This window comes from Chinchilla lanigera, unplaced genomic scaffold (assembly GCF_000276665.1).
Source record: "Chinchilla lanigera isolate Chin_1 unplaced genomic scaffold, ChiLan1.0 scaffold00041, whole genome shotgun sequence".
In the NCBI taxonomy this organism is placed as follows: Eukaryota; Metazoa; Chordata; class Mammalia; order Rodentia; family Chinchillidae; genus Chinchilla; species Chinchilla lanigera.
Genome location: NW_004955442.1, coordinates 15468565 through 15476101, shown reverse-complemented (window position 1 = coordinate 15476101; position 7537 = coordinate 15468565). Strand labels below are relative to the sequence as shown.

Genomic DNA, 7537 nt, shown 5'->3' with positions numbered 1-7537 from the left:
CTCCTGCCTCAGCCTACTATTTTCAGTGCTGTTCTGTGTTATCTTTCTTTCCTCGATTTCACTTTCTGTCTTGGCTGGAATCATATTTTTTAGAAGTGTGGTAAACGGGTAACAAAGTATTGACAAGCACATCCCCTGGACCCATGCCTTTTCCCCAGACAACTGTTATCAGTGATATCTGTGCATAAAGCACTGCCATAGCCTCATGCACACAGCAGATCAGTTGGAGTGTGTCTTTGCTCCACCGTCACCACCACCCAGACTGGTCACTTGAGCTGGGCCCTCCTCCTGCCCGAGCGCGATGCTGTTGGGCTCATCCATGTTGCATCCTGTGTTGGTGCCTTGTTCCAACATGGCTGAGTGGGATGCTCTGCACCTTGTCCACCTGATGGGCACTGGCTCATCTCCATCCTGGGGTCAGTGAACAGTGCCCCTGTCAAGTCCTTGTGTAGACGTGCTTCATTTGTCTTGGGTGGATTTTTGTTTGTTTGTTGAGACAGGATTTTTTAACCTTTTCAAAGTGATGAGAGCTGCAGTTGTTCCACAGCCTCACCATTTGCTACTGGTTTTTTTTGTTGTTGTTGTTGTTTGTTTCTGTTTTTGTTCTTTTTCTTCCGGAACCGGGAATCGAACTCATGACCTCGCGCTTGCTAGGCAGACAATGTGCCGCTGAGCTAAATCCCCAGCCCCTGCTACTGTTTTTTATATCTGTGGTGATGGTGTTTTTTTTAACTATTCTGGTAATTTGCTTTTCCCTGAAAACTAGTAGCACCAGGCACCTTTTCATGTATTTATTGGCCATTCTTATACCTTCTTTTGTTGAAACAGTGTATTCAAGTCTTGCTCTTTTTTGGGGTGTGTGTGTATATGGTATTGGGGATTGAACCTAGGGCATTCACACCAAGATACATCTCTAGCCCTTTTAAATTTTATTTTATTTTGTTTTGTTTTGTTTTTCTGAGACAGAGTCTCACTATACAGTTCAGGCTGGCCTTGAGCTCACTTTGTAGCCCAGGCTGGTCTAGAATTTGCAACAATTCTCCTGCCTCAGCTCCCTGCAAGTGCTGGAATTACAGGTGTGCACCACCATGCCTGGCTTATTTTTATTTTTTTATTTTGGTTTTTGAGACACGGTCTTACTTTTTAATCCAGTCTGGCCTTGAACTCACTATGTAGCTCAGACTGGCCTCCAACTTGCGGCACTCCTCCCTTGGCCCCCTAGTGCTGGAGTGACAGGCACATGATACCTCACCTGGCCTTTTTTTTTTTTTCCTGGGACAGGATCTCCCTGAGTCACCAAATTGTCCAGGCTGGATTTAAACCTGCCTCAATCTCCCAGACTCCTGGAATTGCAGGCATGTTCCACAATGGCTGACTTTGTTACTAGATTATATATTTTCGGGGGTGGTTTTTTATTTTTGAGACAGCATCTTGCTATGTAGGTTAGGCTGGCCTTGAACTCACTATGTATGTAACCCTGCTGGCCTCCCAGCAATACTTTTGCCTCAGCCTCCCAAGTGCTGGGTTTACAGGCCTGCGCCACCTCTAGATATCTAAGCCTTGGACATATTTTACCTCTAGATATCTAAGCCTTGGACATATTTTTCCCATTCTGTGTCTTGTCTTTTTTAAAAACATCATCTCTCGAATTGCAGAAATACCAATTTTTCTTCTTATACCATATGATTGGGGTGTCATGTCTAGGAAATCTGCCTAACCTAAGATTCCACATTTTCTAGTACATCTTCCTTTGAAAGCTTGATAGTTTTAGCTAACTTTGTTTAGGTCATTTTTGGTTTTGTTTGGTTTTTGTTGTTGTTGTTGTTGTTGTTCTGGTTTGGGTTTTTTTGGGGTTTTTTTGAGACAAGATCTCACTAAATTGCCTAGACTGGGCACAGTCTTGGGAATCTCCTGCCTCATTCTCCCAAGTAACTGGGATCACAGATGTGCACCAAAACACCCAGCTTTTCTTTAGTTTTCTTATCTGATTTGAGTTCATCTGCACATGTGCTGTGAGGTGAGAGTAGCTGCACCTTTCGCATATGGATGTCTGAGTCTCCTGACCCCATTTGTTGAGAAGACCATCCTCTCCCCTGTGGGGATGCAGTGGTGTCTTTAGTGGGAAGTCAGTTGGCTGTGAATATAAGGATTCGAACTCTCAAGATGTTCAGGACCTGCCCCAGGGAATGGAAAAGTGTCCATTTCCACATTTTCATAGTGTGGCTTTATAGTGAGTTATGAAATCACTTAGTCTGGGGTCCTACAAGTTTGTTCTTTTTCAAAACTCTTTTGGGTCTTACAGTCCTTGTATTCCCATGCAAATTTAGAATGTGCTTTGATACTTTCTTTTAAAAAGCCTGTTGGAATTTTGAAGCAGTTGCGCTGGACCTGCTAAGAAATGGTGTGTCAACAATATTCTTCTGATCAGTGAACACAGAACATTTTTCCATTTATTTGTTAATTTCTCTTAAGAGATATCCTCAGTTTGTTTGTTTGCTTGCTTGCTTTTTGCAGTTCTAGGGTTGGAAGCCAGGACCTTGCACATGCTAGGCAAGTGCTGTACCCCTGAGCCATATACTCAAGCTCCTCCCTGTGTTTTTAGTATGTAAGTCTTACACTACAATACCCACATAGAAGTATATGCCTGTAATCCCAGCATTTTTGGGTGGCTGAGGCAGGAGGATTGCAAGTTCAAGCCCAGATGTTGCAGTTTAGTGAGATGTTATCTCAAAAATAAGAGGTGAGAGCCAGGCGTGGTGGCACACACCTGTAATCCCAGCACTTGGGAGCCTGGGGCAGGAAGACTGCTGTGAGTTGAGGCCAGCCTAGACTACAAAGCAAGACCCTGTCTCACAAAAACAAAACAACAACAACAAATAAGAGGTAGGAATGTAGCTGAGTGCAAAGGACCTTGAGCTCAATCCCTAGTACTGCTGAGGAAAAACAAAGGAAGGGGAGGGGTGGGGTGGGGTAAGAGAGGAGGAAGAAAGAAAAAAAAGTCTTAATTTCCTTTGTTAAAGAGTTCTTAGGTATTATACTAGTTTTGATGCCATTGTGAAAGGAATTTTCTTAATTTCACTTCTGGATTAATAGTATATAGAAATACAGTGAACTAATCATCTTGTATCCCAGGGCTCTGTGATGTTGCCATTCCAGATGCATGTGAATTTGTGTCCTTAGGATTTGCTGCGGTTACAGTCATGTCATCTGCAAACAAGGACATTTTTAATTTTTTCCTTTCTATAGGTTTACTATCCTGTCCTACCATGTGCCTTACTGCATGCCCATGAATGTCTGTGCCTTGCAGGATTTTAGAGAGAAGCATCCAGTCATTCGCCATTGATTATGGTACTAGCTGTATGCTTTGCATAAATTCTGTGACAGACAGAACCCTGCCAAAGATGCCCATGTCCTAATCCCTGGAAGCTGTGACTGTGTTAGGGAGGGAATTGATGTTGCTGATTAGCTGACTGGAAGACTTTCCAGGTGAACCCAGTGTCACCACCATCAGTGTCTTGCTATTTTCCCCCCGAAGTCGTAGGCTCAGATGATCCTCCTACATCAGCCTACTGAGTGGGTAAGTATGCTGGCTGTGTTTCTTTTTCTTTCTTTTTTTTTGAGTAAATTTCAGTGATTTCTGTCTTTCTAGGAATTTGTCCATCTAATTTATCTGTTTACTATAGGGTTTTCCTAATATTCTCTTATAAGTCCTATTAACTTCTGCAGTATCAGTAGTGATTTCCTTTTACACAATTTATGTGTTCTCTAATTTTCTTGGTCAGTCTAGCTAAGGGTTTCTCAGTTTGTTAATCTTTCAGATAACTACACTTGAGTTTTCTGTTTCACTGATTTCCTCTAATCTTTCCTGATTACTTTGGGTTTCATTTATTTTCAAGTTTCTTAACAAGAAGTCTACATTCTTTATTTGACACCTTTCTTGTATCAAATAGGTATTTAAAACTTTAAATTTCAGCCAGATATGCTGGTACATGCCTGTAATCCCAGGACTCCCCTGTAATCCCAGCACTCAAGAGGCTGAGGCAGGAGGATCCCTCTGAGTTCAAGGCCAGCCTGGACTACAGAAGGAGACCCTGTCTCAAAAAACCAAACAAACAAACTGAGGGCCAGGGATATAGCTCAGTGGCATAGCACCTGCCTGGCAAGCATGAGGTCCTGAGTTTGATTCACAGTACCCACAAAAAAGCAAAAAACAATTAGGTGCATTCCACAAGTTTTGACACAATGTGTTTCTTCTTTGACCCAAATGTTTTTGTTTGTTTTGTCTTTTTGAGAAAGGGTTTCACTACACAGTTCAGGCTGGCCTTAAACTCACTTTGTAGCCTAAGCTGGCCTCAAATTTGCAGCGATCCTCCTGCCTCAGCCTCTCTTTATAAATGTTTTAATTGTGGAACATTTGGAATTTTCTTAGACTTGTTTTGTGAATCACTGACTTTGCTGGGGTTAAAAACACACTTTGTATAATTTAAGCCGTTTTAATTTTGTGACCTTACTTGTGGTCTAAACTATGATCTATTTTTTGAGCATCTGAAAAAAGCATTGGTGCCATGTTCTGTGTTTTGTTTTTTCTTTTTGAGACAGGGTCTCACTCTTGAGCTCAGGCTGGCCCTGAGCTCACTTTGTAGACCAGGCTGGTCTCAAACTCGCAGTGATCCTCAGCCTGCCGAGTGCTGGGATTACAGGCGTACACCACCACGCCCAGCCCTTGGAGCCATGTTCTGTAAACAGCAGACTCAGCTGAGTGGTGGCTTTCCCTTGTATCATTGCTCATGCTCTGTCAGGCTGTTCTATCAGTTACTGAGTAGGGTATTGAAGCTGCCAGTTCTGCAGATGGCTGACATCATATGATCAGTTCCCTTCCTGCCTGCCCAGCCTCTACCCCTTCACAGTAGTGAGACAGGCCCTGCAATCCACAAAGGACTGTCAGGAGGGAAATTAATTACTGGTTGGTAAAATATAGCATGGTAGAGTTTAAAAAGTTAAGGATATTAGCTGCAAAACAGAATAAACGGTCTTTGAGCTGGGGGTGCTTGTACTCGAGGTGTCAGAGACTCAGGTGGACCTGCGGGCAGTGCCGGCCTCCTCCCACCATCCATAGGCCTCAGCAGCCCCTCTCTGGGGCCTGCCCATGTGAGCCCAGGCCTCCCTGCTGCTCCTGGCAGAAACAGATATCCACGGCAATGGGTGGCCCAGGGGAAGACAGTTGCTAAAGGCCTCCCGAGTGCTGGGATCACAGGCGTGTGCCATCACGCCCAGCAACCTGGTGGCATCTGACTGAAGAGGGTCCAGGACCCATATGCTGGCCTGTAGGAACAGCTACACTGCCCGGAGAAGCTAGACCCTGGGGCCCATGGTGGGACAGGAGGGACAAGTGGGCATGTCCCAGAGGCATCAGCAAAGGGCCAAACAAAATGCACATGGATGTGGCCGGAGGTGACATAGAACCTGCCGTGGACCACAGAAACCCAGGGAAACCAGAAGCAGGGCAATGGAGTAATGCTTTAAACATGAAACTCCTCAGACAGAAAGGAAGGCGCTGCAGTCAGGTCAGGAACAGGTCATGGAGACGCCTCAGATATATGAGATGCAGTGACTTTGGCCACCTTGGACACTTGTGCATGTGGCAGGGAAAGTAATGAAGCATGGTGCAGCCAAGCTGTCTGACGCTGACCCTGAGCCACATAAAGGGAAACCTGCTTTACATTCACCTTAGGAAAGGAGGTGAGAGGCCCAGGAGGATCCAGAACAAGAAGACAAGGGACGGTAGCTCCCCTGTGGATCATGAGAGGCCCTGGGTTCTATCCCTACCACTGCCACAAAAGGAGAGAGACCTGATGCCCAGGTTAAGCAGTACAGACCTACCTGATTTTAAAATGTAAGACAAGAAACAAAAAAACTGTGTAATTCATAACCCTATTACCACTGAAAAACAACAATTGCTGGTTTTAAAAAACCAGCTGGGGCTGGAGTGGATCTCGGTGAGCACTGGCCTAACACACAGGCTTAGGTTCCAGCCCCAGAACTGCAACAAACAAGCAAAGGACAACAGGCCCAGAGGCTCTTACTGCAGAACCAACTAGAATTACCTTCTGCAAACCCCGAAGGAAAGGATAAACACGACACATCAAAGCCAGATGGGAACTGTACAAAAGAGAAACCAGCAAATTGAATCCAGTAACTGAAATTATGATGAAATTGGATTTAGCCCAAAAAATATATAACAGTATCAGAAAATCTGTTCAGATAACTTATCAAATCAGAAGGGAATCATTAATAGGTGCTCAGCCTCAACCCAGCTCACCATACCTGAAGCAGGCCGCTGCCCTTTCAGTTTGCTCCGTGCCTGCTGGGCCCCTCCTCATCTCCCTGACCTCTGATCTCTGGACTCAGCCTCACTGCAATTCTCTGGGTGTGAGACTTTGCCCTGGACTGCTTCTCCCACCCAGTTCACAAGACACTGCCAGCTTACTGCCCACCAATCCCACAGAGCTCCCAAGTCCCCCCCCCCCCCGCAGCCAGCAGTGTCGCAGCATGGCATCCCCTGGGGCTCCCACTCCCCCACCCCATCAAAGCCTGGCTGAGAACACGGCCCTCCTTCCTTCCACAGGCATCAGAAATCCTGGAAAAGGCCTGGAATTGGTTTCCTGGCCAGCCACGGCATACTCTGTGCTCAGAGTGGATACCGGTGTCCACATGGCCCACACAGCCCCCCATGTCCCTGCTCTACCTTCACACTTGCAGCCATTTTGCTCTTCTGCCCCAAAGGCCTCTGCATTTCTCACCCACCATCTCCATTCTTAGTCCAGTATCACCGTCTGGGAGAGGCCTCCCCAGCCACCCTAGGTGAGAGTGACAGGCTGAGTGTGCTTCACAGTGCTCATTCCTCCTCCAGAAAACAAGCTCCATAACTAAATTCCTCAGAGCATCCTGGCACCCCCGGAAGTAAGCTTTCAGTTTCCACTAACCGATCCTCAAGGCCCCGGCCGTGGGCTTTCTATACAGGGCCAATGCGCCTCTGCTGTCTTCTAATCCCACAGGCATTAGAGAGCCCCTGTTCATAGCAGCAGCAAAAGCCAGGATGACTAGACCTATAATCTCAACTACTTGGGAAGCTATCAGGGAGAAAATGATATACCTCAAAGCCCTCAGAAATTCCATTTGTGCCGGACATGGTGGCGCACACCTGTAATCCCAGCACTCGGGAGGCTGAGGCAGGAGGGTCTTTGTGAGTTTGAGACCAGGCTGAGCTATATAGTGAATTCAAGGCCAGCCTGAACAGCATAGCAAGACCCTATCCCAAAAAGACTAAAAAAAAAAAAAAAGAAAGAAATTCCATTTGTCACCCTGGAGCCTCTGGCTCACACCCCAGCTGGTGCTAACAAGACACCCAACACAGGAATGGTCACCAGACAGTCCAAGTCTGACCCAGAATGGGGCTTTGGGCCATGGCAACCCGACCTCCAGGGAGGGGCGGCAGCTGGAGCCTGAGTCCACCCCTGCGGCCAGCGACACCATCAGC

The 7537-nt window shown here is 46.2% G+C and overlaps 1 protein-coding gene across 1 annotated transcript in view; it reads right to left on the bottom strand.

The window, feature by feature from the left end:
- Window positions 1–6500, bottom strand: part of Igfals (insulin-like growth factor binding protein, acid labile subunit) — a 12514-nt gene extending 6014 nt beyond the window's left edge. Inside the window, exon 1 of the mRNA XM_005391511.2 lies at window positions 6325–6500. The gene's annotated coding sequence lies outside the window, so the exon portion shown is untranslated. The remainder of the gene's footprint in view (window positions 1–6324) is intronic.
- Window positions 6501–7537: the final 1037 nt, after the last annotated feature.